At 39.9% G+C, this 17,515-nt stretch overlaps 1 protein-coding gene across 1 annotated transcript in view; it reads left to right on the forward strand.

The window, feature by feature from the left end:
• gpc1b (glypican 1b) overlaps positions 1-17,515 on the forward strand; it is a 148,779-nt gene that overhangs the window by 61,913 nt on the left and 69,351 nt on the right. The window lies entirely within an intron of this gene.

The raw sequence follows: 17,515 nt of genomic DNA on the forward strand, positions 1-17,515 counted from the left end.
GCTGTTATGTCTCCAGCCTTTTTATTTTATTGTTCTGTTTTAAAGCTTCCATCCTACATATTCCAACATCCTATAGTGGAAAAAACAAAACAATAGCAAGATTATGCACAGCTTAACAAGAACACAAGTTAACAAAAACCCAATAACCAATGTAAAACATCACTTAAGATCAGACATCTGGGATATGCATAACAAAGACGAAGAAAACAACACCAGCAAACTAAAATCCATAACCCACAACTCTCATAAAGCATAGTGTCACAGTGGGCGCAGTAAATGTTTCTGGACCATTTATATCTTACCTTTAATGACTTTATGTACTGATGTAGAAAGTTTGCAGATCAATGACAACTATGCAACAGATTTTTACTTTAATGTGGGCTGACATTGTGTTGTTTGCATTTGGCCTTTGAAAATAGGTATCCTCTACTCTGTCGAGGTATCAGGTCTTGCTTTTATAGATCCCCCATGCAGATCTGGACTGGGTTGCGCCAGGTTTGCATAGGTTTATACTTAAGTTTGGGCGTCGAGTCTTTAGTTAGACCTTAGTTACACTAATTAGTTTCCAGCTTTCCTTTTACTAAATGTGGTTGCACAGCAAATCCGTAAGTCAAGTCTTAACTAGAAACAACTAATGCATACATCACTTTAACATGAAGACATGTTCAAAACCAATCAGTAAACTCACTGCCATGGAAATGCAGCGGCAGTTGGCTCTGACTTTTCCAATAGAAAAAATATCCAGCATGGAAGAGAATAATGTGTACAAGTTAAACTGAATAAAACTAATTAAACAGACAGTGGCTGTAGATAATATTTCCCTGAGAAAATCAAATATGCAGCTTTTAAACGACTGTTTCTGGATCACCGGCACAACAGCAGTCTCAATTTAGCAGTATGGGCAGCTGCCACATCTTACTGAGCTGGAGCTGTGTGTTTAGCTTTATGCTTGGGGTTTAAACCAGGGCGATGATTAGAGCTGTAAGTAAAATCACAGCGTATCACGTTTAGAGTTTTTAGCCTAGTTAACCAACAAGGCCATGTTTTTAGTCTTTTTTGTTCTTTCTACATGGTTTCTCATGGTTTCCCCAAAACTTACACCTGCTCAGAGGGGTGTAAATATTTAGTAACTACTAAGCTCAACGTTAAAACTAGTTTTTTTATGGTGCAACTCATTTGGATTTAGTAATGCATAAACCTAAACTTAGTAAACACTTACATTACAACAAGCCTATGTTTGAACTTTTATGTACAGCTTATGCAAACGGCCACTGTAGTATATCTGGTGCTTCAAATTGGAAGTACATTCACAGAAACCCTGAAAGCTTGACTGAAGGAATGGTGGATAGTGAAATGGTTGCTAAGCAACGATTGGAGGAACGACATAGAGAACGAAAGGATGATTAGTTCTTACTGTGAGACAAAACAGCTGTGTGGCTCTCATCATAATTGCTCAGAGGGCCCCCCAGTGGCTTGGGCCCCTGTGCACGTGCCCATAATACCCACAGGAAGATCTGGGCCTGGTTACCAGGATATCATCCTGCGTTGTCAGAAAAAAAGGATCACTAATTCTAAATAGCTAGTTGTCTTACTGTAAGACTCAAATTATGACATACAAGGTTATGAGACGACACCCACCTCAGCGTTATCTCTGAAGATTTGCTAATGCTGCTGCATCGAGGCATCATTTAATACAGCCCTCAGCACCAATCAATTTCTGCCTTTTTCTGCTCACTTATTAGCATTAGCATCTGAAAATGACACCATGCCTATTTCAGCAAGAGCACGATACTTGATAATTTAATTGCTGGTAATGTCTTGAGGGTTTTACTGTTATTCAAAAGAGGAAAAATCAAGACTGGAGCACATCATGTCTGACAAAAATACAGCCAGACAGAGACAGTGTGACAAATACAGCGTAGAGAGACAGTACAGACCGGGCAGGGTCATAACCCTGAGAACACAGGCATATAGCCTAGATGCTCTGTTTCTCTCACTCTCTGTCTCTCTATGTTCTCTCTTTCTCTCTTGGCAGCAGTATAGGCTAGACAATGTTATGGAGGCCATAGGAAGGTGACGGTGCAGACAAGGCTGTTTAATACACTTGACAGCTAATACTAGACATTCTGTCTTTCTCTCTCACTCTCTCTCTCTATCTCTCTCTGAACAGTGTTATAGATGGAATGCTATTGTAGAAGGGTCAGACATCAGCTCAGATAAGATGGGGCGGGGATTTGTGGTGGGACTCGTTTCCAGGCTGGTAGTTATGTTTCCGCCTTAAAACAAGCCTAAAATTCAGTTACACTGCAAAAACTGATATCTTGGCATCTTGGCAAGTGAAAACATCTTAAATCTGGTCAGTATATAAATTATTTAACTTATTTCTAGATGTTTTTTTACAACCCCATTTCTAAAAAAGAAAATGAAAACAAAATGCAATGATGTGCAGATTATTTAAACCCATTTATTTATTTGAAAATAGTACAAAGACACCATATCAAATGTTGAAACTGATACATTTTATTGTTTTTTGAAAAATATATGCCCATTTTGAATTTGATGGCAGCAACACGTTCCAAAGAAGTTGAAACAAGGGCAAAAAAAGATTGGTAAAGTTGTGCAATGCTTAAAGAAAACACCTGGTGGTCAATTGGCAATAGGTCAGAAACATCACTGGGTAGAGAAAGAGCATCCCAGAGGGTCTGAGTCATTCAGAAGTTATGATGGGGAGGGTTTGTGAAAGGGTGTGCAAATACTGCAGCAATTCAAGAATAACGTTTCTCAACATAAAATAGCAAAGAACTTCATCCTCTACAGTACATAAAACCATTAAAAGATTTTGACAATCCAGAGAAATCTCTGTATGCAAGGGACAAGGCTGAAAACCAGTATATGCTGGCCAAGATCTTTGGGCCCTCAGGCAGCACTGCATTAAAAATAGACACGATTCTGTACAGTTTGTCACTGAATCCTTCAATGCAAGTTAAAACTCTACTATGCAAAGAAGAAACCATATATAAACAGGATGCAGACATGCTGCCACCTTCTCTGGGCCTGAGCTCATTTGAGATTGACTGAGGTGAAGTGGAAAAGTGTTCTGTGGTCCGCTGAATCAAAATTTGAAATTCTTTTTGGAAATCATGGGCACTGTGTCCTCTGTGCTAAAGACCATCAGGCTTGTTATCAGCACACAGTTCAAAAGCCAGCATCAGTGATGGTATGGGAGTGCATTAGTGCACCTGGCATGGGTGACTGGCACATCTGTGAAGGCACCATTAATGCTGAATGATATATACAGGTTTTGGCAACATATATTTCCATTCAGATGACGTCTTTTTCGGGGAAGGCCTTGATTATTTCAGCAAGACAATGTAAAACCTCATTCTGCACATATTACAACAGCATGGCTCCATAGTAAAAAAAGTTAGGGTGCTGAAATGGCCTGCTTGCAGTCCAGACCTGTCACCCACTGAAAACCTGTGGCACTTTATGAAACGAGAAATACGACAAAAGAGACCCGAGACCTGAACTGTTGAGCAGCAGAAATCCTATATCAAGTACAAACAGGAAAACATTTCACTTTCAAAACTACAGCAATTGGTCCTCCTCAGCACAGTGGTAAACATGCCCCCGTCCCAACTTTTTTGGAGCGTGTTGCTGCCATCAAATTCAAAATGGGTATATATTTTTCAAAAAACAATAGAATTTCTCAGTTTTAGCATTTAATTAATATGTTGTCTTTGTACTATTTTCAAATAAATACGGTGTTTAAATGATTTGCACATCATTGCATTTTGTTTTCATTTACATTTTGCACAGCGTCCCAACTTTTTTGTAAATGGGGTTGTACTTCTTTTGAGTAATTTTATGTAGTGAAATTGTCTTATTCTATTGCCAGATGATTTAGCTTGTTTTGAGACATAATTTGCCTATGGAATATTTCAGATTTGCCTAAATCTGCCTATGGAATATTTCTCAGGTTAAAATGACTGATAGCAAATAGAAATGTCTAGAAATAAGGCAAATAGACTAGATTTAAGGCGTTTACATTTTTTTTTTTAATGCGGCATAATAATTGCAGTTAATGTTAGTCATCTAACTAATGCTAGCTACCTTACTTCCTGTCAGCACTTCTCACTGCCCACCTGCAAGGGTGTATCCTATATCTTACTGCATCTTGAAGTGCTTTTGTTCCTGTTCTCTCTGCAGAACTTTTTTGCGCTGTTATGCGTATTTATATGATTCATGTATGAGCTTGCTTACATTTCAGCAGTGCTAAAAGTACTGTTATCTATACACAGCCTGATGCGTTAAACATGACCACATTAATACCACCATGATTTGGAACAGACTAGATCTATATAGATAACATTTAACATTATCTAACTTACTAACAGTTACAGTTAGCAAACCAAGGTTGTACCAGTTGTTGGGGGCCAGCAATTTGCTTGCTTAAATTATGAAAAAAAACTTTATGATGTTTCTGTTTTTTACATGTTCACATGTATGTATGACTTTCGTCCTCAGTCCCAGATAGCATGTGACTTCTGGCAGGCATATGGCACTGCTGGCCCACTGTCGGCACTGGCAAACTGCATGTGAGCCAAAAGTGGTTCACTATAAACCTTTTAATTAGCCCACGTCTTGGGCCGCTTCTGGCAGAGATTTGGCAGTATGTTGGCCTATAAAACATTTTTTGTGAACTGGAAAAAATGAGGTAGTCCAGTATAATCTGTCTAAAATAGTAGGAACATTCCTAAATAGGCTGATTTGCGATTTGACTCAAGTTTGGTTTAAATTGACTGAACATTGAATACTAAGTTAACATCATTGCCAGAATTGTAGTCATAGCCAGAATTTGATGGCAGTATTAAAATGGAGGAAAGTAGTAAGAATTGGGCCATCACTCGTTTGCTATCTGGAAGACCAGCCCAAAACAATTCCAGCCCAGTGGGAATTGTCCAGACCCTCCTATTCACCCTCTCCGACACTGGCTGTAGATGATATGATGTTATAAAGAAGAGAGATGGAATATGATGAACATACAGTGTAATACAGCTTTAATTATTGCCTCCACTGCAATTTCTGATTAGTTCTCAGACTCATTATGTCTCTGCTATCACTACAACACTAGTATGCGGGTGTGTGTGCGTCTTCATTGCTAAAATGTGTTGTAATCCTTCATGTTCCTGATATCTCTCTCTCTCTCTCTCTCTCTCTCTCTCTCTCTCTCTCTCTCTCTCTCTCTCTCTCTCTCTCTCTCGCTCTCTCTCTCTCTCTCTCGCTCTCTCTCTCTCTCTCTCTCTCTCTGTCTCTGTGGAGGAGGCAGCTGCTGTCATGCTCACTGCTGGGAACAAAGAGTGGGTGGGTGCCTCGTTTCCGCCAGGACCTAATTTAACAGCGCACATGCTAGTGTTACAGAGAAATCCTACTTTTTGCTTGATCGGTTTCCTGAATGTCTCCTGCTGTGGACGAGACTCGGGTCAGCTTATGTGTGGGATTTTAAAATTAAAAAGTTTTTACTGTCCCAAAGTTTGTGCCTCACTCTTCAAGAAGTTTGCCCTCCCTTAGTTGCTGATCCAGAAACAGCCATGTGTGGGTTTTTGTAGGCACTGTCCAGTGGGTAAAGCCCTAATTCTAACCTTGACCCTTCAACACTCACTGTATGTCCAAAAGTCTGCAGAAACCTGCTCATCCAACGTTTCCTCTAAAAGCAAGGGTATTAGTAAAGAGTTTGCACCCCTTTGCTGCAGTAAGAGTCTCTACTCTTCTGGGAAAGCTTTACACTAGATGTTGGAACATTGCTGTGGGGATTTGATTGCATTCAGCCACACTCCACTCCAATTCTTCCCCAAAGGTATTGGATGGAGCTCCATCACTCCAGAAAAACGCAGTTCCACTGCTCCACAGCCCAGTGCTGGAGGTCTTTAGAGTCCTCTAGCTGATGCTCAGCATTAGGCATGGAGGCCACGCCTCATGTACGGCTGCTCCAGATCATCACATTCTATCGGCTATGCTTCTCTATGGAGATGATACAGGAAAAATTTATGATGATTGGAACAATAGAAATGCTCCAAAATCACTTCAAATTACTAAAATTATACTGGACAATGTTTTCAGTATTGGAATATTTAGCTCCTTATATCGTTATCAGTACCAGCGTTGGTATTGGTACTAGAATAGGCAACAAGATTTTCGTATCTGTAATTTGTATGAATTAAAAAATGTTATATTTCTAGTTAACAAGTAATAAGTAATATGTAATGAAATATGTAATGAAATATGTAAATGATGTGTTACATTACTAGTTGCCATGAAAGGTGATTTCTCTAACAGAAGTACTCTAACAGATTACTTTGTGTGAATTTGTATGAATGAATAATGATGCCTTATGTTACTATTAACTACAAAAAAAGTAATCTGAGTACCCCAATACTGATGAAGAGTGATATGAGTTTTATTTAAGGGATAGATCATTTAAGGGATTAGAATGGTTTTATTAGTAGGTTTTAAGGATTTTTTCGTGTTTTTAAGTGAGTCCTTTAGGAAAATGTGATCGTTTCAAATGATGATGTCCTCAGGGAGGTAGGGTGGTTTTATAGGTGGTCTTTAGGGAAGCGGGGTGGTTCTGAGGTCATCCAGTGCAGCTCCAGAGTTCAGTGAAATCTGGCAGACCTACAGGAAACTATTTATAAAGCCCATATCACATTACTGAACTACACAGCCACCACAGCTTGTGTGTGTGTGTGTGTGTGTGTGTGTGGTTACTTGCTTCAGGGTTTAACAGGAAGTTCTCAGCCTACAGCACAGCTGCTTGATGTTGTCAGCTGTTTTTTATCTTCACACACATACACATACTCTCTCACACCCACCAAGGCAATACATAAAGCCTGATTTCTACAAATGGTGTACATTGCAGGGACACCCCATCCATACTGTGACACATTTAGACAGGAGCACACACCCTTCTGGACGGATATTACCAGGTTTTTCTCTCTCTCTGCACTCTTCCAGCCTCCACCCTAGCTGCCGTCCCAGCCAGCAGACAGGAGACACCTACACACACGCTCAGCAGAGACCAATAAAAAACCCGCAGTTAGCCTTCAGACTTCAACACAGCCTTGTGGCAGACATCATACTGGCATTGCTAAGGCACTGTAGGACTGTATGCACTCTGCAGGTTGTTTCTGCTGGACCAGAGCTGTGATTTAGCTTGTGTCCTGCTGCAGTGAACCTGATTTGACTAATCAGATCATTAATGAATCTTTTCTGATTATAACTGTATTACAGCAGAGTGAACACAGCTGTAACTGGGTGGAACTCTGCGACTTCAGGTTCTTCATTAGGGTGCTGGCCAAATTGTTTTTCTAAGACTTCCATAAGTTTGTGGGACTTATAGGTTTATATTCTTTCACTACCCCTCATTTGTTTAAAGCAGGTGTTGGCAACATGGTCTTTTACCGACCGTCCAGTTGTGGCTCCACAGCAGAATTAGATTTTTAGGTAAATAATAATAATAATATTATTATATATTATATATAAATAATAAAATAATCCTCCTTTACAGTAAAGTAAAGCTCTGCTGATCGTTCAACACAGTTTTGACAATAAACTGTCTTAAACACTGGAGTTAATGTAGAACTGCTAATTCACCAACCTTTTGCCTTGAAGGTTGGCACACAGACTGCTGATCACCATAGCAACGACAACAATCTCGCCTAGCTCGTAGCTAAGGAAAAGGCAAAGAGAAAGATTTAAGATGATCGATAATTTGGAGACGAATGGATTTATTTACGTTTATAATCCAGCTTGTTTCCTGATATGTTTAATCTGCAATGAGAAACTGACAAACACTAAAAAGTCACGGTCAGATTCTCATTCAAATTTTCCCGCTCTACCTTAAATGGTGCAGCAGTTACATTCTGGCGCCCCAGGCTCCATTTAAGGTGGACTGGGAAAATTCTAAAAAGAAGCTGGCAAATGAGAAGCTGACTTCAGTCTCGTATAAAAGTCGATCATTGAGAGACATTTTACAAGAAACTCTTTCTACTTTTGAGGAAAAGTTTCCTGCCGGAGATGCGAGAAAAGAGGCTATAGCTGAGCTAAAGCTTAAAGCAAGCAAGTAAGTCTGTTTATATTATATTTTCAGCCTGTACTAGTACGTTAGCACATACTGAGACATATTTACAGCCAAGATGGCAAAATGGACATAAAATGTTGTGGCTCCCAAAATTGGCTCTTCTTGACTCTTCTTGGTTAGCTCTGCCCATTCACACTGCAGTTATAAAGAGTATTTCTGCTTGCATCTGTTATAAAGAAACATGTTTGTCTGTCTGTCTGGTTTTACAGCTGTGCCTTGTGAGTTTAAAGTTGCAAAAAAAAAAACCTGAAAGCAAGTCTCCCAAAAAGAATGGAAAAGTAGGCAAAGGGGGACACACAAAATTTGTTCGAGGCTTCTGGGTACTGATTAAATTTATGAGCTCTGTTTTTTTTTCCTGACGCTGAAAAATGAACTTGTACTTAATGGCCATTTTGATTGGAAATTAAATGGCCCATATACTACTTGTATTCTGTTTTTACCCCTGAGGTCCACATATAATATTTATATAGGTTTATGTATAGCCGTAAATCATTTTACATGACCATTTTCTATCTCAGAATCAAACAGGCTGATTTGAACCCAGCAATATCTGTCCAGGAGGGCAGTGTTCTATTGGTGAGCCTTAAATGGCCCAGTTTAGCTCCGCCCCATTCACACTGAGGTTATAAAGAGCGTTTCAGCCTGGACTGATTTTTTTGAATGAGGCACATTATAGGACAGCCAATCAGAACAGAGCTCATTTACATATTTTAGTCTTAAAGGCACCCTAACAAAAACAGCTTGTTTAATGTGGAGTGACAAAGAAGATGGAAAAAGTTCAAGTAAAAATGATTTATATTCGCTTTTTGTGCACACTTAAAAATTATGGTTCTTTTAAGGGTTCTTTAGTAAAGAAAACAGTTCTATATAGAACCATTCTTCTATTGTTACAATGTCAAGCTTGTTACACTAGAGGAACTCTTTTGGTGCTATATAGAACCCTTATCAAAAAGGTTCAATGTAGAACTGTTTACAGCACATTCTCCATCAATCTGAAGATCATTTTCATGATGCAAAGAACCTTTTAATCATGCAAAAGATTCATGGTTCTGTATAGAAACATTTTCGTTACTAAAGAACCCTTGAATAACCTTCATTTGTAAGTGTGTACATAAACCCACTCAAATATTATAAGTGGACCTCAGGGGAAAAAATAGAATACAAGAGAAAAATAGTATATGGGCCATTTCATTTCCAATCAAAATGGCCTTTAAGTACAAGTTACTCATTTTTCAGCAGAACTCATATATTTAATCATTACACAGAAGCCTCAACAGATTTAGTGTGTCCACCCTTTGCCTGCTTTTCTATTCCTTTTGGGAGACTTGCTTTCAGTTTTTTAACTTTAAACTCACAATGGAAAATCACGAGGTACGGCTGCATCTGTCCCACGGTCCTCATCATCTGTTCCTCAATACAGGAGATTGTCATCTAGGTGAAGATTTAGAATGAATTTAACTGATACAATCTGCTACAGTGAAACCAGACAGACAGACAAACACCACTTTACAATAGAACACTGCCCTTCTGAACAGATGTTGCTGGGTTCGAATCCCACTTGAGCTGGTCTTTGAAAACCTAGGGCACATGTGTCAGCAGTATGAAGCTTGTGTCCTACAATATTGGTTTGTGTAGTGTAGTTGGTAACACGGCTGCCCTCCACATGGCAGACTGGGGTGTGATTCCCTGATCAAGACTCTTAACACTACATTCACCCACCACAGAATCTCCAGAGATAATTTTTCACAACTGCAAAGTTCAGTCTTAGAAGTTTGATGTAAGTAACCCCAAACACACTCAGTGAAGTTGCTGGACTCTGGGGTGGTCCGTCCATTGTTCTGAGAACAGCAGCAGCTTCTTTGTTGGATGTTTTTCTTTTCTTAGTAAGAGCTTCTTGACAGCTACACATTCTTTAAGATCCATAGCACTGAGTTGTCTTCTCACAGTTGACGGATGGACAGAAACACCTATATATATAACACATATATAATATCCTACTATATATATATTTATATATATATATATATATATATATATATATATATATATGTATATATATATATACATCTTTCTGTCTCTCTCTGGTAGGTGCTTGTGTGAATGTCAGTGTGTGTTCGTGTCCATTTGTGTTTTTTTTTCACGAAAAGTCCATAAATGTCCCTCAGTGTCGGCTGGTTATGAGCTCTGGCTGACTTTCACAGCTCTGTAAAACTCTAACCTTGCCAGTTTTCCATTTTGCCACTAAAAGAGTCTGAATATAAAGGGGGTTCAGTACTTGTGAATACGACACATACTTCAGAGCCATCTCAGCTCATAATGCATCGGTTATAAAGGCTATGTTTGTCTGTTTGTCTGGTTTCACTGCAGCAGATTGTATCGGTTATATTTACTCTAAATCTTTACCTAGATGACAGTCTCCTGTACTGAGGAGCAGGTGATGAGGACTGTGGGAAAGATGCAGCTGCATGTTGTGATATTTCATCTGAATTTAAAGTAATTTTATTGCTCCATATGTAGCACTAGTGTAGTGATTATGTGCTTGTTGTTCATCTGATGACTATAGGCAGTTTTCCACCAGGCAGCCCATCATGCAATGCTAATTGTAAACACAAAGAACAGTAGCAACAGTGGAGGAGCTGAAGGTTCTGATTCACCTTTTATTCAGCATCGGGTTTGTGAAGAGTCACAGACAGTGATTCTGGTTAGTTAGTGGTTTTTAGAGGGCTCTTTTAATTGACTCCACGTGATGATTACATCTGACCAATCAATGGTCTGCACTGTTTCTAGCTCCACCCAGACTAGTTCAGCATGTGTAGTGTATATGTGTGTGTGTGTGTGTTTGTGTGTATGTCTGTGTGTGTGTGTGTGTGCGTGTGTGTGTTTGTGTGGGTATTTGTGTGTGTTTGTGAGTATTTGTGTGTTATCTGTAGGCATGTTTGTGTGCAAGTGTCTATGTGTGCCTATGTGTGTTTGTGTGTATATATGTGTGTGTATATTGTCTGTGTGTTTCTGTGTGTATTGGTATGTGTGTTTCTGTGCATGTTTTTGTGTATATCTTTTGTGTGCGTGTTTGTGTGTGTGAGTGTGTGTGTTTGTGTGTATGTGTTTGCTGTCATTTACAGCTGTAGGCTGATGAAGGAAACAAGCTCTCAGTATTGAAACCCTTTGAATTTATAGACCGTCTTCCTTTCTTGCAGAGTCTATAAATAGCCATTTCTCTCTCTCTCTCTCTCTCTCAACACACATACACAGTTAAAGTTTATCTCGTTCTGTCCTCGTTTTATGTCTCCCAATTGGATCCTAATAGGGCTGTTCCTCTCCAGAGAGCTGTGATAAGTTAATGCTGGGAGAATTACTCTCCTCTCAGGGGGGGAGTGTGTCGATGCCACTTACGTCTCTGTTCCACCTTCGCCTTTGCCACGCCGCTTCTCTCCACGTACTGAAGACTTTCAGAGGACTGACACCTCCTGAGAAATACACTGAAAAAAGTAATGTGTTGAATTACTTTGTTAAAATATGCACATGAACAAAATATTCTACATCAACACAGCTATAGCCAAATGGAAATAAAGGAAAAGACAACATTGTGTTGACTTAATACCGTTAGGCTACATTACAAGCCTCGTTGCTCAAATCCAATTTTTTGCTCAAATCCGATCTCTCTGACACGATGGTTCACACTCGTTTAGGTAGTGATTCAAATCTGTCATTAATGTGAACGAACCGGTGTCCTGAAATGACCCTCATGTGCACATCCTACTCAGTAACGTCACGTGAATAAATCATGTGCGTATCGTGTATCATCTGCAAACAAACTAACGAGCAGAATGAGCCTTTACAGGCTTTAACGTCTGTTCGGCGCTGCTGCCATGGTAACGCTGAATGATGGCATAGGCGTAGTGGGAAAAAAGCACATGAATTCTGATCTGAGCGTCACATTAAGGTCGTATGGCCACAATTCAGATACGTATCCGATCTAGGACCACATGTAAAAGTGGCTTAGGTCGGATTTGAAAAGATCAGATTTTCGTGTCCACACAGCCCTGAAAACATCAGATCTGAGTCACATTAGGGCAAAAAATCAGATTTGTGTCACTTCAATCTGGTAATGTGAACGTAGCCTTTTATACAAAAATTTTAATACCCCCGGTCAAGAGAACTTAAAAATGGCATTTTGCCAGTTATGCATATAAACAGTAATGGTGTATTAAAATGAGCAGAAGTGTGTTCTCTGTAGAGGAGGTGTAACTTACTTACACTCAGAAAATCAACAGGACACGTCGTTTGACTGGGAGCATTCACATTTTTCGAGTCATTTTTGTGTGGTACATTGTTCGTTACAATAACAAGCTGAAAATAAATAAACTTGTTGTGAATCTGAGCCGCACTGGTCTTGAATTGTGACCACAGTTTGTTTATGGTGGATATTTAACTGATGTGTCTCTCAGCTGGTACTGAGCTGGACATTATCTGGTTTACGTCACTTGAATGAATGATGAATATAATGACCCTCAGAACCTTCAGTCAGGACTTAATTTCTCCATGATCTATCTATCTATCTATCTATCTATCTCTCTCTCTCTCTCTCTCTCTCTCTCTCTCTCTCTCTCTCTCTCCCTCTCTCTCCCTCTCTTCCTCTCTCTCCACCCCCCCCCCATTTCTTTATCTCCCCTCATCTCTCCTCTTTCCTCCATCTGTTCCTCTTTTTCAGCCTTTCTTTCCATCTCTCACCGCCCCCCCCCCACCTCTTTCTGGCTTCATCTTACGTTTTATCTCTATCCTCTTCCTTGTCCTCTTTTCTCACTTGCCTCTCATCTCTTTCTTTATCTCTCGTCTTTCCTCCTTTTTCTTTTGTCTATTTATATCTATCTCTTGTCTATTCTTTCTTTATCTCTTGTCTTTTGTGTATTTTTTATTTCTTGCCCCCTCTCTCTCTCTCTCTCTCTCTCTCTCTCTCTCTCTCTCTCTCTCTCTCTCTCTCTCTCTCTCTCTCTCTCTCTCCTCCTTTCCTTTTTTGGTCTTTCTTCTCTCATTTCTTCTTCTTCTTCTCCTCCTTTCTCGGTTTGTTAGTCTTTCTAGCCCTCTTTCTTTCCTTTACTCTTTTTCTTTACGTTTCTTACCTTCTCTCACTTCTTTATCCATCTCTCTTTCTCTCTCTTATTTTTATTCCCTTGTATCATTATTCTATTTATTCTGTTGTCTGTCTATTCCTTTATTGCTCTTTCTTTCCTTCACTCATTTCTTCTTCTTCTGCTTCTTCTTCTTCCTCTTTCTCTTTTCCCTTTTCCCTCTCATCTACCCTTTCTTCATCTCTGCTCTTTCCTCTGCCTGTTCCACTTTCTTACCTTCTCTCACTTCCTCTTTTTTCTCTCTCTCTCTCTCTCTCTCTCTCTCTCTCTCTCTCTCTCTCTCTCTCTCTCTCTCTCTCCCTCTCTTGTCCTTGGTTAGATGATGAAGCTTGGGGTAGGCATGGCAAACAGCCCAGCTCTTTACAACAAGCATCCTGCTTCTGACAGATTGTGCTTGTCCCTGATGACACACACACACACACACACACACACACACACACACACACACACACACACTTACTAAAGGTAGGCTCATGCTATTTTGGTATTTTGGAGGCTGAGACACACCCAGGCTGGCAGGCACAGAGGACACACACACAGACAGAGAGTCTCTAAGGGAGTAAATGCGGGAAAAAAATCACTTATCATCTCACTCCAGCTTGTAAAACCAGACTTCTTTTTAACTCTTTTAAACTTATCTCCAATTCACTTTGTGCACAAATCACTGTTATTACTTTTGACAAGCTGCAGGAGTCAAAAGCAGGCAGTGAAGAGCTTTCGTTTGAGTGAAGACTGTGATCAAACACTCATACAGAAGCTCTCTCTCTCACTGCCTCTCCCTTTCTATTACATCAAAACAATCAGCATGTGATGTTATCTCACTGGCCATTTTATTAGAAACACCTGTCTTTTAGCTATGTGGTGCTGGTGTACAGTTAGAGACTGTGTTGGTCAGTTTCTGACCACATAGCGCTCTTATCCCTCTGGACCACTCTCAAGAATGCAGTGATAGGGATGTGTAAGAATGCCTCAGCAACACTGCTGATGCACTCATACCAGCACCACACACACTACTTTGTCAGTGTCACTGAGGTGTTGAGAATAGTCCACCACCCAAATAACTTCTGGTCAAAAGTGGTCCTGTGATCAGAAACTGACCACTGATGAGCGAGGTGGGGTGACAAACTGACAAACAGTAATTGGATTGCTAATTATGGAATCTATAAGGCAGTACACTATTAAAGCATTCAAGCCTTTTTTACCCTGATTAAGTGTATGGCAAATACACATATGGACAAAAGTATTGGGACACCTACACATTACACCTACAGGAGCTTTTATGACATCCCATTTTAAATCCATAGGCGTCAATATGAAGTTGGTCCCCCTTTGTGGGTATAACTGCTTCCACTCTTCTGGGAAGGCTTTTTACAAGATTTTGGAGTGTCTGTGGGAGTTTTTGTCCATTGATCCAGAAGAGCATTTGTGAGGTCAGACACTGATGTTGGACGAGAGGGCCTGGCTCACAATCTCTGTTCTAGTTCATCCCAAAGGTTTTCAATGGGGTTGAGGTCAGAGCTCTCTGAGGGCCAGTCAGGTTCTTTCACACCAAACTCACCCGGCCAGGCCTTTATGGACCTTGCTTTGTGCACTGGGGCTCAGTTATGCTGGAACAGAAAGGTTCTTGCCCAAACTGTTCCCACAAAGTTATAAGCATACAATTTCCAAAATGTCTTGGTCTGCTGAAGCATTAACCTTTCCCTTCACTGGAAGTAAGGGGCCTAGACAAAACCATGAAAAACTCCCCCATAGCATCATCCCCCTCTACCAAACTTTACAGTTGGCATAATGCAGTCAGACAGGTAACGTTCTCCTGGCATCCACCAAACCCAGACTCATCCATCAGACTGCCAGATAGAGATGTTTGATTCATCACTCCACAGAATGTTTCCACTGCTCCGGAGTCCAGTGGTCTCCACTTTTCAGCACTCCCCATCCCCTAATTTTACTGCCAGTGTTTACTGCAAGGCTATGTACTTAGTTTTATCCACCTGTTAGCAGTGAGTATGGCTGAAACACCTGAACTCAATAATAAGGAGTTGTGTCCCAAAACTTTTGTCTATATAGTGTATGTAGACATAATAATGGAAACAGCTAACAATGCATTTACCCTAATAAGCACTTAACAAGGAGCATGGCCATTCTTTGCCTTCAGAGCAGCTTAAACTCTTCAACTGTTTGAGCAGCAGTGCCTTCAGGAACTCTGTGTAATGGGATATCGGACTATTCTTAAGTATGAAGGAGACAGAAATCTGCTTTGTTCTCTAAAATATCCCATAAAGATTCAATCATGTTTAGATCTGGAGAGGCATGTAAAGGCCTTTGATTTCATCTAATTTAAAATGGTTCACAGCTGAAAATTTGGTGTTCATTAAACATTAAATAGTAAGTCATCGTTCCAGCACTCTGATTCAGATGTCCCACCAAAACCTTGAACTAAACATACTCTTGCAATGTCTTAACCCTGGAGTCGTGACTGGTTGTAAACAAAAACGTGCTTTACCAGCTGCGTTCACCATTTCTGGTTTAAGACTGAGGTTAGCAGTGGCAGCATATTTAAGAGTGAGAGAAAGAAGCAGGTACTGTGGCAATGTTAGCGCAATTAGAAATCAAAGTATAATCATAATAAACAAATAAAACAGAAACTAACAGTTCAGAGTGTGTGTCACTATGAAGTGAAAAATGAAGTGATTTCCCTGCAAAATTAAGTTACTGGAGGCCAAATCATCAGATTAGTCAATCAGATTTGATCGAAAGCTGTTGCTGAACACACTATAAAATTATCCAGCCAGCACCGCTCCTGTAGTCAAAACTGACTCTAGAAGACAGCAGAACTGAGTTGCACCAGGTTTGCATACATTTACTTCGTGCGTGAAGTCTTTACTAAGGCTTTAGTTAACACTAATTAGTTTCAAACCATCATTTTACTAAATTGGTTGCACCAAATCCTTATCATATCTTAACTAGTAACATCTAGAAATGCAAGTATAACTATAAAACGTACTATCATGGAAAGATGACACCAGTGTGTGCTGACCGTATCTAGTATAGAAGAAAATGATGTGTACAAATTGTCTACATACAGTGGCTACATACAAATATTTAGTAAAGAAATATATCTGTTTCTTTACTATTTCCTTGCGACAACTCAATATGCAGCTTTTTAAACAACAGTTTCTGGTTAACTGACATGACAGCAGCATCACTTTTAAGTCTCACTGAGCTGGAACTTGGGACATTAGCTTCATGCTTGGAGTTAAAAGCAGGGCAGTGATTAGAGCTGTTAGTAAAATCACAGCAAAGCATTTAACATTTTTAGCTTAGTCATGCTTTTGGTCTGTTTTGGGCTTTCTATGTGGTTTCTGTTGGTTTCTCCAACACTTACACCTGCTTAGGAGGAGGTGTAAATATTTAATAGATGCTAAGCTCAGCGTAAATAACTAGCTGGTGTGGTGCAACCTGCTTTGATTTAGTAATGTGTAAACCTGAACTTAGTAAGCACTCAAGCACACAATTGTTTAGCCTATGTTTCAACTTAACGTGCGTCTAGTGCAACCAGCCCCTGATAACAAAGCCAAACACACTGTGTAAGGATTGTGCGGTCTCAAAGCATATATGCATGTTTTTTCCAAACAGTAGGTTTGAATAGAATATATGTTTAATACATGCTATATCTGAGTGTGTGCATTGTTATGCGGTTGGAATGTTGTCTTATGTCTTATACTGAGGTCCTTAAAAGGTTTTAAAAAGCTTTAAGAAGCCAATTCCATGCCAGTGTTCCCTGGACACACATCCCACAGTAAAGTGAATAAGAACTTCACCTTCTTAAAAGCGTCACTATATAAAAGCTGGGTAGTGTTTTTAGTGAGTGGACACAGCAGGGTCTACTACACCACCAGCCTGTTTTAAGAGCTGGCACTCTTATGTTTAGTTCTACTTCAAAGGTGTAGCAGGCTTGGAGTGCTGAACTGAAGGATGTCACACACACTCATCAGAATATTAGGCCACACCCACACAGTTCTCAGGTGTGATAAGCAATTTTAAGCTGTTCTATTATGTTACTTTCTTAATGCAAACCTTGCTGGACACTCATTTTTACTATCATACAAACACTTTTAAATTTTTACATTATGTTCCCCGAGACTAATAATGAGTGTATGTACACCTGTATAGTGGACCTATAAGGTAGGTGGAGCTCATCAGCTGGGCAGTGAGTGGACGTGCAGGGTGGATATTTAACTAACAC

The sequence above is a fragment of the Colossoma macropomum genome, unplaced genomic scaffold, assembly GCF_904425465.1.
Source record: "Colossoma macropomum unplaced genomic scaffold, Colossoma_macropomum, whole genome shotgun sequence".
NCBI lineage: Eukaryota > Metazoa > Chordata > Actinopteri > Characiformes > Serrasalmidae > Colossoma > Colossoma macropomum.